Source organism: Hyla sarda, chromosome 1 (assembly GCF_029499605.1).
Source record: "Hyla sarda isolate aHylSar1 chromosome 1, aHylSar1.hap1, whole genome shotgun sequence".
In the NCBI taxonomy this organism is placed as follows: domain Eukaryota; kingdom Metazoa; phylum Chordata; class Amphibia; order Anura; family Hylidae; genus Hyla; species Hyla sarda.
In genome coordinates this window covers 243,630,100-243,647,111 of record NC_079189.1, presented here as the reverse complement: position 1 = coordinate 243,647,111, position 17,012 = coordinate 243,630,100, and the positions used below count along the sequence as shown (strand labels likewise).

Below are 17,012 nucleotides of genomic sequence, written 5' to 3'. Positions count from 1 at the left end.
CGTGATCAGACAGTTATCCACTATCCTGTGGATAGGAAGTGTCTTTACACTGCAGATGTCCTTTAAACTCCTGAACTGCTGCAGATGCTTTGATCTTTATTGATCATGGCATCTGAGGGGTTAATGGCAGACATCAGCACGATCGCTGATGTCCCCCATTACTGGCAGGTCCCTGACCTGCCGTGCATGATGCGGGCACCGATCCGGTATGCACATAATGTACGTGACGTAAATGTACGCCATGGTGCGTTGAGTCCCACCTCATCATGATGTACATTTATGTCCATTGTTGGGGTTAATAAAATATATTGTTAACAAATTCTACTGTATACTGTTGTTAGAAACAAGCCTGTATCTCAACAGATGCCTTGAGCTTAGAGCTGTGTCATGGTGGTGTTGTCAGATCGCTACCCAAGTGTATTCATTTGCTTTCTAGTAAACACGGTACTTGCAGAAATAATAGTTTCCCTTTAATTGCATCCCATACAGTACTTGTTAGGGTAAATTCACACACAGAGGATTTTCAGAAGAAAATTCCCCTTACCTTCAGCTACTACTTCAGTAATAAAGTGCTGGAAATCCGAGGTGACACAAGTACTGATATAATTGCTATTCTCTGTATAGAGGGTCACTATTATCCGTGATCTGTAGAAAAGGTGGATACATTGGGACAGATTTAATAAAACTTTGACTCATACATGTGGTGCAGTTTTAGACATTTTAGTCTATTTTACACCATTCATTGGTTGACTTAATTTGCTTCATGATATGTGAAATTTTAATGTGCGTTTTTGGCCTATTTTTAAGCTTTACCTTTTTCCTTCTAATCCATGCAATATGGTTCAAGCAAGTCTAAGAAGTGTCTAAAATATAATAAATATGATAAAAGTTATGTAAGCCATTCATTTTTGCTTCAAATTGCATCAGAAAACAAAACATTTGCAATAGTAAATCTGTACCTCTGAGAGACCCATGACATCCCTGTAATACCACTAAATGACCAGTAGGCTAAATGCAGAAGCTATTGTTTTCACCATCAGGACAATGGGGGAGAGTTATCAAATTCTGTGCAGACATAGAGTGGTTGTCCAAAGCAACCAATCAGATCGCTTCTTTCATTTTTAAAGAGGCCTGTGAAATGTAGAAGTAATCTGATCTGCCGAATCCGGTTGGGGGAGGGGAAAAAGGGTGCTCCAATGGCGCCAAAATCCATTGACTTTAATGAGCAGACCGGAGTCAAACAATGACTCCGATCGGCTCATTTTTGGCCCGTATCCGGTTTTGTGACTGGACCTGAAATCGTAGTATACTACGGTTTTAGGTCTGGTCGCAAAAGCGGATACGGGTTAAAGCAATATTCACTTATGCATATGCTGGAATGAATAATTGTTTTTGGTCTCTTCACTTTAGTTAGAAGCATGATTTCTCCACTTTTGATGGCTTAGTGTTAAATCCTATAAATGTCAGAACTGTAGCTGGAAGAGCAGCGTGGTGTGTCCTCCAGCTGTGGGAGGTCCCATTCTCTAATATTTTAACACTGCTCAAATGAAGTGTTAAATGCACGTCCTGCCTGCATCGATTGATGTGAAAGATATGCTTGCTTCCCAAAATATTGTGGATAAAAAAAAGTACCGTATATACTCGAGTATAGGCCGAGTTTTTCAGCACGATTTTTCGTGCTGAAAACACCCCCCTCGGCTTATACTCGAGTGAACTCCCCCACCCGCAGTGGTCTTCAACCTGCGGACCTCCAGAGGTTTCAAAACTACAACTCCCAGCAAGCCCGGGCAGCCATCGGCTGTCCGGGCTTGCTGGGAGTTGTAGTTTTGAAACCTCCGGAGGTCCGCAGGTTGAAGACCACTGCGGCCTTCAACATCATCCAGCCCCCTCTCACCCCCTTTAGTTCTGAGTACTCACCTCCGCTCGGCGCTGGTCCGGTCCTGCAGGGCTGTCCGGTGAGGAGGTGGTCCGGGCTGCTATCTTCACCGGGGAGGCCTCTTCTAAGCGCTTCGGGCCCGGCCTCAGAATAGTCACGTTGCCTTGACAACGACGCAGATACGTCGTTGTTAAGGCAACGGCTCTATTCCGGGCCGGAAGCGCGGAGAAGAGGCGCCCCCGGTGAAGATAGCAGCCCGGACCACCTCCTCACCGGACCACCTCCTTACCGGACAGCCCTGCAGGACCGGACCAGCGCCGAGCGGAGGTGAGTACTCAGAACTAAAGGGGGTGAGAGGGGGCTGGATGATGTTGAAGGCCGCAGTGGTCTTCAACCTGCGGACCTCCGGAGGTTTCAAAACTACAACTCCCAGCAAGCCCGGACAGCCGATGGCTGCCCGGGCTTGCTGGGAGTTGTAGTTTTGAAACCTCTGGAGGTCCGCAGGTTGAAGGCCGCAGTGGTCTTCAACCTGCGGACCTCCGGAGGTTTCAAAACTACAACTCCCAGCAAGCCCGGACAGCCGATGGCTGCCCGGGCTTGCTGGGAGTTGTAGTTTTGAAACCTCTGGAGGTCCGCAGGTTGAAGACCACTGAGGGCGAATGATGAGAAGAGGATGATGAAGGGGGGGGGGGTGTGGGGATGATGAAGGGGGGGGGGATGATGAAGGGGGGGGGTGTGGGATGATTACAAGGGGATGATGAAGGGGGGATGTGTGGGATGATAAGGGGATGTGTGGGATGATGACAAGGGGATGATGAAGGGGGGATGTGTGGGATGATGACAAGGGGATGATGAAGGGGGGATGTGTGGGATAAGGGGATGTGTGGGATGATGACAAGGGGATGATGAAGGGGGGATGTGTGGGATGATGACAAGGGGATGATGAGGATGTTAATGACGGGTCTGGATGATGACAGGGGGGGATGAGGTATTTCCCACCCTAGGCTTATACTCGAGTCAATAACTTTTCCTGGGATTTTGGGTTGAAATTAGGGGTCTCGGCTTATACTCGGGTCGGCTTATACTCGAGTATATACGGTAGTATTTAAGCAGCTTAGAAGACAAAAATAAGTTTTATGTGCGAACACTAAGCAATTTTGTTATTTTTTTATTTGTTAAAAAAAATCACAAAAACTATATAAATTTGGCATGACTGTAATTTCACTGACCTACAGAATAAACTTTACATGCCATTTTTACTTTACAGTGAAAAAACGAATTCCCTATTTTTCTATTTTTTCCCACAGTTTTCATTATAGGCTAAAATGAAAGGTGCCATTAAAAAGTCCAACTTTACCCCCACAGAGAGGCCCTCCTGCAGCTCTGTCAACAGAAAAAACAACAATGAGGCTAGGTTCACACTGCAGAATCTCGGCAAAAAAATTTCCACCCGGAGACTCCGAGTGCGGCCAGCGCCAGCTGAATCAGTCGGCGCTAAGACCGCGCGGACACTGCAGTCTCCAATAGACTGCAATATGTTCCACGAGTATTTCCGCCTGAAGAAAGAGCAACCCCATTCTTCAGGCAGAAATTTTCAAGCGTATTTTCCGTTCACAAATTCCGAAGTGTTCCATTCACTACACTATACATTTTAGTAAGCGGAATTTCTGCCGGCAATTTCAAAGCGGAATTGTAGGCGGAAATTCTGTAGTGTGAACCTAGCCTAAGGCCCTTGGGTGGTGTGAAAGGAGAAAAGTCTGAACCAAATAAATGGAAAAAGCTGTGGCATTTATTAGGATTATAGGAACACTGGACCTAGAGGATTGTCTGGGATATTTATAAAATGGTTATAGTGTTCCTGTTAGACTCCATGTCATAGTAAATCATTACATAGATTAGTTAATCATTTCATCATTACCATGTGCACTTTGCTTCAGTCCTAAAGTGTACCGTAGATAACATCAGGTAACAACTGAAATGTCCCCTGTGACTTTGAGCTTTTGTAGTGATTTCCCAACCCCCTCCCCCAAATATCTATGTTGTATTCCTAAAATTATCTGTGGCCTACAGTATGTACTGAAACCGTATCCAGCACTGGAACACCAAGCACAAAGAGCATAAAAGTTTTTCGTGGTCCCTGATCGTTCAGATGGGAAAATAGTGCATTCATATAGGTGCCTGACTGCTGTGTGCTCTATGCCAGTCTTGTGTTTCTCAACAACTTTCCCCCTTCTGGTGAATAGGGGCCATAGATATGCTTTTCTTGCACATATTTTAAATGTAGATTATAAACATATACAGTGATCCCTTAACTTACAATGGTCTCAACAAACAATAGTTTCAGCATACAATGGTCTTTTCTGTACCATTGTAACTTGAAACCAGACTCAACATACAATGCTACGGACAGTCCAGATCTGTGAAACATGTCAGTGGCTGGAAGATCTGACCAATCAGAATAGGCATTCACTGGTAAAACCCCTGTATTACTGAAGTGTATGCAGTGACTGGTGTCTGGTAGTGCCCCCTACAGTACAGGGAGGTATTACATGTTCTGTACTCTTTACCTGTACCAGGGTTACCTGCTCCTTTGGACACCAGGTGAGGGCGGCTCCATGTAACTTTTTAGGACATTGCGTGTACTGTACAGAACCCTGAAGAAGCTCCTTTCCTCTACATAGACCAGTGTTTCCCAAGCAGGGTGCCCCCAGCTGTTGCCTTTGGCTGTCCGGGCATGCTGGGAGTTGTAGTCTTGCAACAGCTGGAGGCTCGCTGCTTGGGAAACACTGACATAGACAGTGATTACAGCTCCCAGCAGGGTGTGTGCGGGTGTGTCTCCTGAGACTTCCAGCAGAGCAGAACCAAGCAGAGATTTCCAACAAGCCTTCCCCAGGTTTGTGGCAGATTCCTGGGGAAGAAGCTCCTGCAATGGAGCCTCGTGGCTCCACTCCCCGTTCCAGGCTGGCGGGAAGTGGAGTGAAAACTTCGACAGCCATTGTTCCGGCCGGGAGAAGATCGGGCAGAGTCTGCAGCAATGCAGGCTCTGCTACCCAGGCTACGGGTGCCAGCCAGAGATCCACTGGTGGAAGAAAGGCACGGAAAGGCAGTGTGGAGATGTGGTCGGAGAGTGGGCCCGGCGAGTCCAGTTCCACATACTGCTCCCGCATGGCCGCAAGGTTTGCGGAGTACGAGCAGCGCGGCGGGGAGCTGAGGATGGCCAGAGAGGATCTGCGTGCGACCCAGAGTCTGATGAGTACCGGATCCAGAAAGAGCAAGCCAGAACTGAAGAAGAGGATAACATCGCTGAAGGGCGAGATTGTGAAGCTGGAGGCGAGGAGAGCGGAGATACTGGAGGGGAGCGGTCTCTTCAAGGAGAAGCTGATCAACAGCAATCGGTTTGCCGCCACGAAATCCCCAGGTAAGGTGGAGGTGGATGATGGGGAGAGTAGTGGCGGCGAAGATAGTGAGGATGGTGGTGAAGAGGAGAAGATGGAGGAAAGTGTGGGAGTTGTAGCTACTCCAGGTGACACCCAGACCCAGGACAGCTACATTGAGGCTGGACAGGTGGCACTTCCGCCAAGCGAGAGTGAGGAGGATGACGTGGAGGGTGAGGCTGGGGGTCTGCTGAGGGCAATTGTGATGCAGGAGTCCCCAGCCCACCTCCAGAATTTCACCTTTGGGGACGAGGAGTGTGAAGATGTGGTGGTCAAGCAGAGGTCCAAGAAAAGGAAGACAAAGGAGACGGTACAATATGTATTTGTCCCCTTCCAGCAGTCTGGGCCAGCTGCAAAGCTGGTTCAGGCTGCGGGCTCCCCCAAACTGCCAGACCCCGTTCCTGTGGTGGAGCGGGGCCAGCACGGGGAGTACAGTAAGGCGTCAGGAAAGGCTAAGGGCGCAATAGTTGTGAAGCCCACCCATCCTGTCGGTAGGGAAGGGCAGGATGGGCTCATGCCGGGCAGCTCTGGCACTGCAGGACCGCCCCAGGGTGGCAGGGGGCGTGTCCAAGTGCCAGAGACAAGTTACGCTGCCGTGTGCTCGGGGGGCGGTTCCCCGAGTACTGTGGGCACTACTGGCGCTGCGGGGCACTCCCCTGTGAGGGGGGGGAGTGTCCGGGCGCCAGAGAGCGTTGAGTCCGTGTGCTCGGGGGGCGGTCCCCCGAGTACAGTTTGTTCTGCGGGCACTGCGGGGAACTCCCCTGTGAGGGGGGGGAGTGTCCCGGTGCCTGGATCATTGCCCAGTCAGGAGGAACCATCATCAGCAGCAGCAGCAGCAGCCAAGCCGGACAAAAAGAATGTAGTTAAGCCAGCAGTACTACAATTCCCAGCCAGCCCAGAATCAGTTAGGCAGGGTATGAGTGAGAATGCTGAGTGTAGTAGTGTTGTGGATGAGAGGAGTGTCAGTGGAGTGAATGTTGGTGGGAGTAGTGGTATGGATGGAAAAAAGGATGATGTGAGTGGTGGTGTGAATGGTGGTTCTGGGTCTGGGTCTGGGTCTGGCCCGGCTGCCCCCCCGGCAGTGACTGCTCCTAGGAGCTATGCTAATGTCGCTGCCGGGGGTCCAGGGGGGTCCCCGTCTCCGTCCGTCCCCGGGGGTTACTTGCAACAGCGCCTCCTGGAGGCTTTGCGTAGGGGAGACAGGTCGATCCAGGTAGAGGGAAGGGGTGAGGTCGACCTGTCTTTCTGGATAGAGAGGCACGGTTTGGGGGCTTTCCGAGAGCAGAATGGGGAGGTGGTCTGGTCCCTCCCGACAACCGGGCAGGACAATAACCGCAGGAATGTGGTCCGTCTGTTTTGGAGGGGTGAGGATGCGTGCCCACCTCGCGCTAAAGTGGTTGAGCTCCTCCTCCAGATGGAATTCAGGGCGAGTGACATCTTTGCCCTGATCCACCCCTACGGTACGTCCGAGTTTGACGTCAGTTTCGTTCGGCCAGAGGGTCTCGAACTCTTCTGGTCAAACTACGAGGTGGCGAAGAACGAGCCCGGCTGGCGGGATTTTGCCGTAAAGGCAATTTCCCGTCAGAACTCGGTCAAGAAGGTGACCGTTTTGACCCGTAACGAGTCACTTTCTTGTTACGACATCATGACCTGGCTCGGTCGGTATGGGGATGTGACGGACATGCCCAAGAAAAACATTGATGAGCACGGGATCTGGTCCGGGGCCTGGACGTTTTCCGTCAAACTCAGGCGTTCAGGGAGTACGGTTGCCCACATTCCGTCAGCTGCCTTCCTTGGACGTGACAGGATCCAGGTCTTCTACCAGGGGCAGCCTAAGGTCTGTCACAGGTGCGGTAGCCCCACCCATTTTAGCGCAGCCTGTACTGTACAGGTCTGTGCTTTGTGTGGTGGGGTGGGTCATCTGGCCGCATCCTGTAGGCAGATCCGCTGCCATCTGTGTGGTGTCCTCGGGCACCCTTTCAGCCGTTGCCCTAGCGCCTTCGCCCGTGCGGCGGCCGCTCCGGCTGGGGAGAGCTGTGAAGTTGCCTCGGCTGGAGAAGGTACGAGCAGGGATGGGGGCGCACCAGGGCTAGTGAGGAAGAAGGGCCCCGCCAAACTAAGGCGGGAGGAAAATCGGAGGAGGAGTAGGGAGCAGGAGAGTGCCCAAGTGACGGGGGTAGCTCCGGCCCCTGCTCCTGAAGCTGGCCCTGAAATGACTGAAGCCCTGGAGGAGGACGTGCTGGATGAGGAGGTCAGGAGACTGGGCGAAGAGGAAGGCAATATGGCCGACTCTTCCGATTCCTCCCACTATGAAAGTGTGGATGTGGAGAGTGTAGAGAAGGCCAAAAAGAAAGACAAGGGCAAAAGGAAAGGGAGAAAGAAGAGGTCCAAGCCCTCTCTCCCTCGTACTGCGGGCCGGGTCCAAAGCGGAAGCCTGACTGCCCCCCCTCTGGTTGACCTGTCAAACCGGTACCTCGTCCTTGATAACATCTCCTCCCCCTCCTTGGAGGGGGAAGGTGAGGGCGAGGTGCCTAGGGAGAGAGAGCCTCTGGGGGGAACTGGGCCCTGTCCTGTTGAGGCACCTTCCTCAGAGGGCAGGGCTAGACCGGGGTCGGACGGAGACGGGGACCATATGGACCAGAGTGAGTCCAAAAAAAGGGGTAAAAGCGGTCCTGCCCTTTCTTCTTCTTCTGGGGATGAGGGCACGAAGAAGAAGGGGAAGAAGAAATAAAGGTGAGGCCGTCTAACTTAATCACCCATGATGGCGGCACTCACCCCATTGACGCTGGCATCCATTAACTGTGCCAGCATAAAGTCTGATACGGCTAGATTCGCAGCCTTTGATTTTCTCGGCCGTGTTGAAGCCGACATTTTGTATCTGCAGGAGACCAGGTTGTCAGATCTAGCCTCCCTGGTAAAAGCCAGAAGAGAGTGGAGGCGCGGTCCCTCCCACTGGTCTCTTGCGGCTGAGCCGTATAGTGGGGTGGCGGTCCTTTTTACCGCTCCGGTTGAATGCCGACGGGTTATTGAGTTAGAAATGGGGAGGTGCCTGATCTTAGATGTCCTCATGAAGGGGCAAGAGCTCCGGCTCATTAACATCTACGCCCCACAAACCAAGTGGGGCCGCAAAGATCTCTTTATGAGGATTAAGCCCTTCCTTTTTACTAGCCGGCAAGTGATTTTTGGAGGGGACTTCAATAATGTCACGAGGTCCCAAGATAGGAGAGGTTCCAATGGTCCGCTGGCTTACGATAGCGTGGCCCTCAATAATATAGTTAGGGAAGCTCGCCTAGAGGACGCCCACATCCGGAGCCCCTCAGGCCACGTGGGTTTCACCTATCATCGAGGTAGCTGCAGGTCTAGGATAGACAGGTTTTATTTAAAGGAGGAAGCCGTCTCTTCCGCAGTGTCCGTGGTTGAGGTGGAATTCTCCGATCACTGTATGATTTTGTTTTCCTTGAATGTTTCAGAGACCCCCCGGATGGGTAAAGGTTATTGGAAGCTGAATTCGTCCCTCCTGGAGGAAGCGGAGATAAGACAGTCCTTTGAGGATTTTCTTCAGAGTCAGGTACCTTTACTGGACTTTTGTAGTAGTAAGTCAGAGTGGTGGGAGATATTCAAGAAGCGGGTTGCGGGGTTCTTCCGCCAGCTCTCGAGCCTCAGGTCCCTGAATAGGTACCGCCTGTATCAGGGTCTGAGGAGGAAACTCGAGCTCCTTGTCTCGACTGGAGGTAGCCGGGAGGATATCTCCAGAGTGAAATCCTTGCTGATGGGGTGTCAGTACGATAGGCACGCATCTTTGGTTTTTGAGAGGGATTACGGGAGGTACCGCTCGCCCGACCCTTACAAGAACTGTAAGATGTCAGTGAGTAGTAAAGTGGTCTCAGGACTGATTGATAGTACGGGATCTCTGAATCGGTCCAGATCAGGGATCCTGGAGGTCGTCAGATCCTTCTACTCGCACCTCTTGGGAAGGAAGGATCTAGATCGAGATGGGATGTCGGCTTTCCTGGCTGAAACTATTCCTGAGCCAGGGGTAGACCCCTCTCTTGATGTTTTGGCAGAAGAAATCAGGGAAGAGGAAGTGAGACTGGCGATCGAGGGGCTCGCCCCCAAGAAGTCGCCAGGTCCGGATGGCTTAACATCCGAGTGGTACAGGACCTTTAAGGAGTCTTTAGCTCCCCTCTTGACTGAGGTATTCAATGAGTGTCTCTCCTCGGGCACTCTACCAAAGTCAATGAGGAGGTCAGCCCTGATTCTTCTGTCAAAGGGTAAAGATCCTAGCCGGATTGAGAATTGGAGGCCCATAGCTCTTCTCAATACGGACAGGAAGCTTCTGGCCAAGATACTGTTTAATCGGTTGGTGAAATTTGCACCCCGGCTCCTTTCGGGGGCCCAGCACTGCTCTGTTCCGGGCCGAAGCACCTTAAGTGCTGTCCTCAGTGTCAGGGAGGCAGTGGAGCGGAGTAGTGCGGGTCTCTGGAAGGGGTACATGCTGTCCTTGGATCAGGCCAAAGCATTTGATCGGGTGAACCACGAGTACCTCTGGTCCGTCCTCCTGAGATATGGCTTACCGAGTACTTTTGTGAATTGGCTTGTCACCTTATATGCAGGGGCAGAGAGTTTCCCGCTGGTGAACGGTTGGTCTGGCCGCTCTTTTGAGGTGGGGTCCGGAGTCCGTCAGGGTTGTCCTTTGAGCCCGCTGTTATACGTGTTCGCAATCGATCCCTTCGTCCGGAGGGTAGATTGTGGGCCGTTGACGGGAGTCGGGATGACTCTGGCGGAGCCGGATGTCGCCCAGAGAGTAGTGGCGTACGCTGATGATGTCACTATTTTCGTCTCCTCACGGGAGGAGGTCGATGTGGTGGTGTCAGAGGTGGACCGCTACTCGGAGGCATCCGGGTCCAAGATCAACCGGGATAAGTGTGAAAGTCTCTGGCTGGGAGGGGGAGATCCCACGTTTGATCTCCCTGACACCCTTCCAGGGCTCCAAGAGTCAGCAAAAATTCTGGGCATCACATTCGGCCAGGATGATTATCCCACCAAAAACTGGGACGGTAAGCTCCAGGATGCCACTCAGAGGGTGAACCAGTGGAAGGGTTGGTCTATGACCCTCAGGGAAAGGGTACACCTGATCAAATCGTACCTGCTCCCCTTGTTTATCTATCTGGGCAGTGTATGTATCTTACCAGAGGCTTACTACACTAGGGTCTACAGCCTGTTTTTCCAACTGTTATGGGGGAACAGGTTGAACCTAGTCAAGAGGGAGGTTACGTACCGCACGAGGAGACTAGGGGGTTTATCTATGGTAAACCCCGTGGTGTTCTTAACGAACACCTTCTTGAAAGCCAACATTGCAAACCTCTGGAAAGAGAGGGCTCCTCCGTGGGTACTCTCCTGCAAGGAGTGGTTTCGGCCTTTCTTCCAGGAATGGGAGACAGGAGGGCAAGTGAAGGACCTCCGTACGCCCCATGGATATCTTCCGGCTTACGCTACCCCGACTCTGAAGGCGATACGTCGGTGGGGTCTGGGAGTGTGGGAGATCAGGACCCAGTCAAGGCAGTTCCTTGACAAACGGGTTCTGTTGACCCACTTCCAGAAGCCTCTGGCGCTCAGGGACTGCCCAGGTCGGGATCTGAGGGAGGGGTTGTATCTTTTAAACATGAAAAGGATCCCCCAGAAGTTTTGGGACTTGGCCTGGCGCTGCTTTCAGGGGAAGCTATGTGTAAAGGACAACCTGAAGTACAGGAACTCTGATGACCGGGGATGTCCCCGAGAAGAGTGCGGGGACACGCTGGAAAGCATGGACCACTTCCTGCTTCATTGTCCCTTTAACATAGGGGTCTACAACAGGGTGGGCGCTTCCATCGGCTGGAGTCAACTTGCCGGCCTTGCCTATCCGGAGTGGGCTTATGGGGCATTCAGGAACCTGGGTGGCCGAGATCGGGGCACTTTATTTTTAGTCAGTTTAGTGGTTAGGTACTACACGTGGAACGCACGGTGCTTAGTGTCGACCCAACAGAAAATCCTCTCAGAGGTGGAGGTCTGTAGGAACATCACTGGTGACCTCGGGAAGATCAGGTCTTTGGAGTATGGCAGTCTTGGTACCAGTAGGGCTTCTCTCCTGTGGAGAGGTTTCTCATTTCATGTGCCCTAGGTACTAAACCTTTTGGGTAGAGTACCTTTTATTTTTGGTTAGGGGCAGTGTTATAGGGGTAGAGATAGGGTGAGGGTAGGGTCAGATTTATTGTAGGGATAGAATTAGGGAGAATTGTAGGGGGAGTTAGGGAAAGAGTATAAAATGATTTATGTATCAGGTCTGCCATCCTTCTCCCTGGTGGTGGGCTGATGCATGTGCACATTAGCTTTTTGTTTTGTTTTCAATTTACATGGTATGAAGGGCTTACAGGCAACCAAACTTGGGCCTAAAGGGGGTGGTGGTTCAGAATGTATAAGTTTGTATATAAGTTGGTTGGGAGGAGTGTTAGGTGGGGAGGGTGTATTTGTGGGTGGTGGTTTTGTGGTGTTTTGGGGTCCTGACATGGGTCAGTTAAGGACTGGACTTTGAGAACTGTATGGACGGTATGGACTCTGACCCATGTACAGGAGGGGTGGTGTGGGTGAGGGGACAGTTTTAGTGTAGGTGTTTTCCGTTGTTTTCTGTAGTATATTTTTGTGTATTTTCAGTAAGTTTTGTATATATTGTGTTTTGTATATATTGGGTTTTGTATTTATATTGTTTTATATTATATAGTGTATAGTGCAGTCGGGCCAGTAGTTAAGTAGTGTCATATGTGTTTATGTGTATGTATATGTGTGCGTTTATGTGTATGTATATATATATATGTATGTATGTGTATGCTTGCGTATATGCATGTATACATGTTTGTGTATAAAATTTTATATTTTATTTTTTCCTCCTTGGGGGGGCTGCTCCCCTCCGGTGTCTCTGTTCTCCTCGCCTCCGGCTTCGCGGTCTCGCTTTTCGGCGGTGTTGTCCTTTTCTTCGGTTGTGGCTTGCTCTTTTTGGGTCCGGCTCTCGCCGGTTTCTGGGCCGCGCGCAGATCCTCTCTGGCCGTCCTCGGCTCCTTGCCGTGCTGGGCGTGCTTCGCGGGCCTTGCGGCCGTGCGGGGGTGGTGCATGGGGCTGGGCTCTTTGGGCCCTCTCTCCGGCCGCCCTGCTTTTCCCTGCCCTTCTTTCACCGGTGGATCTCTGGCTGTGAGGCAGAGTGTTATTTATTAGCAAGTTGTGCTGAAATATTTTTTTTTACTTTTTTTTTTATTTTTTTTTACTTTTTTTATTTTTTTTTTATTTTTTCCCCCGGGTAAGGGTCATTTTTGAGTTACAGCCAAGTTGTGCTACCTTTATGTTCCTTTTCTTTTGTTTTATAGCCAAGTCGTGCTTATTTTATGTTTTATATATTTTTATAAGCCAAGTTGGGCTATTTTTATGTTCTTTTTGGAATGCGTGTTTGAGTGTGATATTTAGTTTTTTGGTATGTGAAAAAAGTAAAAGTATATTTTAGTAAATTTGGGCTGGCCGGTTAGGCAGATTTTGTTTTTGTAATTTTATTTATGTTATGTTTGTTATAGCTGGTTAAGCTTGTTTTTGTTTTATGTTTTGTATCAGATTTGTTTTTCATTTTTATAATAAAAAGAGTTACAGCTCCCAGCAGATCTTTCTTGCTTTTATATGTACAATCTTGCTTTATCTATATTAGTTATCTACTTATCTTTCTTTAATCCTCACTTTTTCCTATTTTTGGATGACATCTTGGTGCCTTTAGAACCAATTACCAGGTTTCCATAGAGTTATGGTCTCAACATACAATGGTTTCAACATACAATGGTCGTCCCGGAACCAATTAATATTGTAACTTGAGGGACCACTGTATATGTATCCTTACTTTGACAGACAACTCAAGCATGTTCTGTAGTTTGTCTTAAAACCCTTTAGAAAGAATAGAACTGCATCACAAGAATAGCGCTACTTTTGGCCTGACCCTTTCCTTGTATTTCAGTGATGTGAGCCATTCTAGTAGCCTAGTTTATTAGGGCAGCGTATTATAGTGATGGATATCTTTTAGGTGCTATATAGAGAGTCCTTTTTTCTCGATATCAGCGGTAATCTGATACTTTACATCTATGTGAGCTTTTCACAAACTGTAGTTTGGATATGACACTGTGGCTGTGCCGCCATCACAGTGGATCCTGACAGGCAGGCAGAGCTGGCATTTCCTGTCTGTGGCAGCATTATCTCAGTGTTTCCCAACCAGTGTGCCTCCAGCTTTCCAGGCATGCTAGGAGTTGTTGTTTTGCAACAGCTGAAGGCACTCCCGATGCTATAATGTCATTTGAATTCCAAAAAAAAAGGAAAAAAAAAAGTTCCCCTCAATATCTACTTTTACCTGATGTCTGGAAACGTACAGGGTATTTATCAGGCAGTATTATGGTAAAATTCTTTGTTGCCCTTAGCTATCAATTCATTTTACCAGAGCATTATGGGAAATGAAAGCTGATTGGTTGCTATGGGCAACAGAGACTCTTGCTATAAGACAGTTGATAAATCCCTCCCCATACCTTTAAATAATACTGTATAGTTTAATGGGGGAAATTCATCAAAACCTGTGCAGAGGAAAAGTTTTCCAGTTGCCCATAGCAACCAGATAGCTTCTTGCAATGGGTGATTACTTCACTTTTCTTCTTCACATGTTTAGATAAGTTTACCCCCCCCCCCCCCCCCCCCCCCACACACACACACTCAGAGCCAGTGTCTTAATGATCAAAACTGTCCAAAAGAAAAACTGCCCTTGTTGCTACGGGCAACAGAAAACTCATTTCTTTTAGAAAGTTTTGCTAAAGCTGACAAAAAAGAGCGATTTTACTGTTCTGTTTTTATTTCTCTGCACTGCTGACTTTCTTTCTAACATTTCCTCATCTGTATTTTCTTCTATCTTTTTTTCCCCTCTTTCCCCTCTGCTCTTTTTGACTGTAGATCCTCAAGGAGGAGACACTGAAGAACTCTGCTATAAGCTGGTGGTTTATCGCTCTCCTGTACCCACCTGCAAGACCAGAGTCAGCAAAATGGTACAGATACAGGAAACTAAAACTGACTGAAGAAAACAGCTGCTATTGTATGCATTATTATACCGGGACTTGTTACAGTTTAAGTGAATTCTATTTCTGTCTGTGCAAATAATGTGAAACATGCCTATCTTGTATCACGTAGCCGCAGCTGTTTCTTATCATTCTGTAAGACGAGGCAGCCTCGTTGGCCTCTATTTGTATTGGAAACAGTCTTTGGTAGAAGTTCTGTGGCTTTGCTGCATTGCGCCCATAATATATCAATGCAATAACTGTACATCATAGTTGGTTGTACAACACAAAAGGGAGCTTTGTAATGGAAGTGTAAGTGTTCTCCCTGGATTATGCTCCTTAGAAACCAGTCATTAGAGGTTGTTTGTGTTTATCTCTGGGGATGTCCTATAATTGGAGCCTTTGTTTGAGAAGATATGGAGATTGTTCTTGAGAGGGTTCCAGTTTTAAGACATGTGAACTCTTAAAATATATTATCTGTCTGGAAAGAAAACAGTCTTACCAGAAATACATGTAATCTTTTAGGAGCCTCATGCCAGATTTCTTGTTTTGCTAAGCCTCATTTGGCTTAAGACATGTAAGCATAAAAATATGCATGATTTTACCTCTAAAATACCTCCAACACTGTGCTCACCGAGTTTGCAGGCGAGTTGGAACCTGGGTCGTTTCTTCTAGAACAGTGGAAATTCGCTCTTTTTCTCACCCTCCTCCCTCTCCCTTGTCAGGAGGCCTGCACATATATTTTTACATAGGAAAAGAAAGAGGCCAATTTAAAAAAACACTGGACTCTATTGCAAAGTTTTTGAATGAGCACAACTTACTCCCCCAACCCCATCCTAACCACATAGATGTCATGATCGCTGTTGACCGCTGCATCTAAGCGGTTAAAGGGGTACTGCGGTGGAAAACTTTTTTTTATTTTTTTTATCAACTGATGCCAGAAAGTTAAACAGATTTTTAAATTATTTCAATTAAAAAATCTTATTCCTTCCAGTACTTATCAGCTGCTAAATACTACAGAGAATTTTTTTTTCTTTTTGGAACACATAGCTCTCTGCTGAATCACGAGCACAGTGCTCTCTGCTGACATCTCGGTCCATTTTAAGAACTGTCCAGAGTAGGAGAAAATCCCCATAGCAAACATATGCTGCTCTGGGCAGTTCCTAAAATGGACAGAGATGTCAGCAGAGAGCACTGTGCTTGTGATGTCAGCAGAGAGCTCTGTGTTCCAGAAAGAAAATAATTTCCTCTGTGCTATTCAGCAGCTAATAAGTACTGGAAGGATTAAGATTTTTTTTAATAGAAGTAATTTACAAATCTGTTTAACTTTCTAGCACCAGTTGATAAAAAAAAAAATTCCACTGGAGTACCCCTTTAAGTGGCCAGGACTCAGTTATCTTGGATTCTTGCTGTTGAAGCAGAATGTCAGCTGAGGAGATGGAGGCACAGGTGTTATGCACATGCCTTATTGTTTGCCTTATGTTTGAAATGGACGTACAGTTATTTTCATTTTGTGGGAAGGGTTAACATGTCAAAATAGTAATAATATGTAGTATTGTCTGGGTAAATGGATACTATGAAAACTGGAATTGTTTACTGCTTATCCAGATAGTAATCTACCTGTCATGTAAAAGTCCCACACAAAATACAGCAACACAAACTAATTTTAAGAATAGAATGTAAACTTTATTAATTCTTACATAATACATTGAAATTGGTAATCCCAAATATACTCAAATCACATATACACAAAAAGCCATGATAAAAGCAATATGAGATGGGGAACCACAAGTACTGTATTGATAAAGCAGTAGATAATGAAAATGATCCCAGATACTGGTCCTATTAAATGGATTATCCAGATAGATGACTATGGCGATTTGTTGTTTTCTGGGCTTAGGCAACATATTCATCATATTACTAACTCCTCCAAGCCCTATGGCAAATCTCTTGTTTTGTAACACCCCATGGGAGAGGTATGAACATGGTACAAAGGATACATAAATGGAGGGGCACAGGTCAAAAAATAGTACAAAAGTGCATTGTTTTGACTATGTTTTGCCTTGTTTATTACATATTTATTTCTTGTTGGTTTCTGTCCTTGAAAAAATATACTTTTTGGTCAGTATTTGTAAGGAAAAACTGTAATGAAAAAAATATGAACCTATGAAACTGACAAAAAAAATAATAATTATGTATATGTGTGTATGTATATGTGTGTGTGTGTATATATATATATATATATATATATATATATATATATATATATATATTCAAGATGAGCGAACTTACAGTAAATTCGATTCGTCACAAACTTCTCGGCTCGGCAGTTGATGACTTTTCCTGCATAAATTAGTTCAGCTTTCAGGTGCTCCGGTGGGCTGGAAAAGGTGGATACAGTCCTAGGAGACTCTTTCCTAGGAATGTATCCACCTTTTCCAGCCCACCGGAGCACCTGAAGGCTGAACTAATTTACGCAGGATAAGTCATCAACTGCCGAGCCGAGAAGTTCGTGACAAATCGAATTTACTGTAGGTTCGCTCATCTCTAATATATATATGTGTGTTGAATGCCAGCAGCCTTGAGCCCGGGTCAATGGGCTATAAA

At 47.6% G+C, this 17,012-nt stretch overlaps 1 protein-coding gene and 1 long non-coding RNA gene across 2 annotated transcripts in view; one reads left to right on the top strand and one right to left on the bottom strand.

Moving 5' to 3' along the window:
* The window catches only part of B4GALT1 (beta-1,4-galactosyltransferase 1), a 149,596-nt gene that overhangs the window by 72,293 nt on the left and 60,291 nt on the right, over positions 1–17,012 (top strand). The window lies entirely within an intron of this gene.
* Positions 448–15,362, bottom strand: LOC130367415 (uncharacterized). The gene is made up of 3 exons (XR_008892092.1): positions 15,040–15,362; positions 814–863; positions 448–645 (listed from the first exon to the last, which is right to left on the bottom strand). It is a non-coding gene; the product is annotated as an uncharacterized LOC130367415 (long non-coding RNA).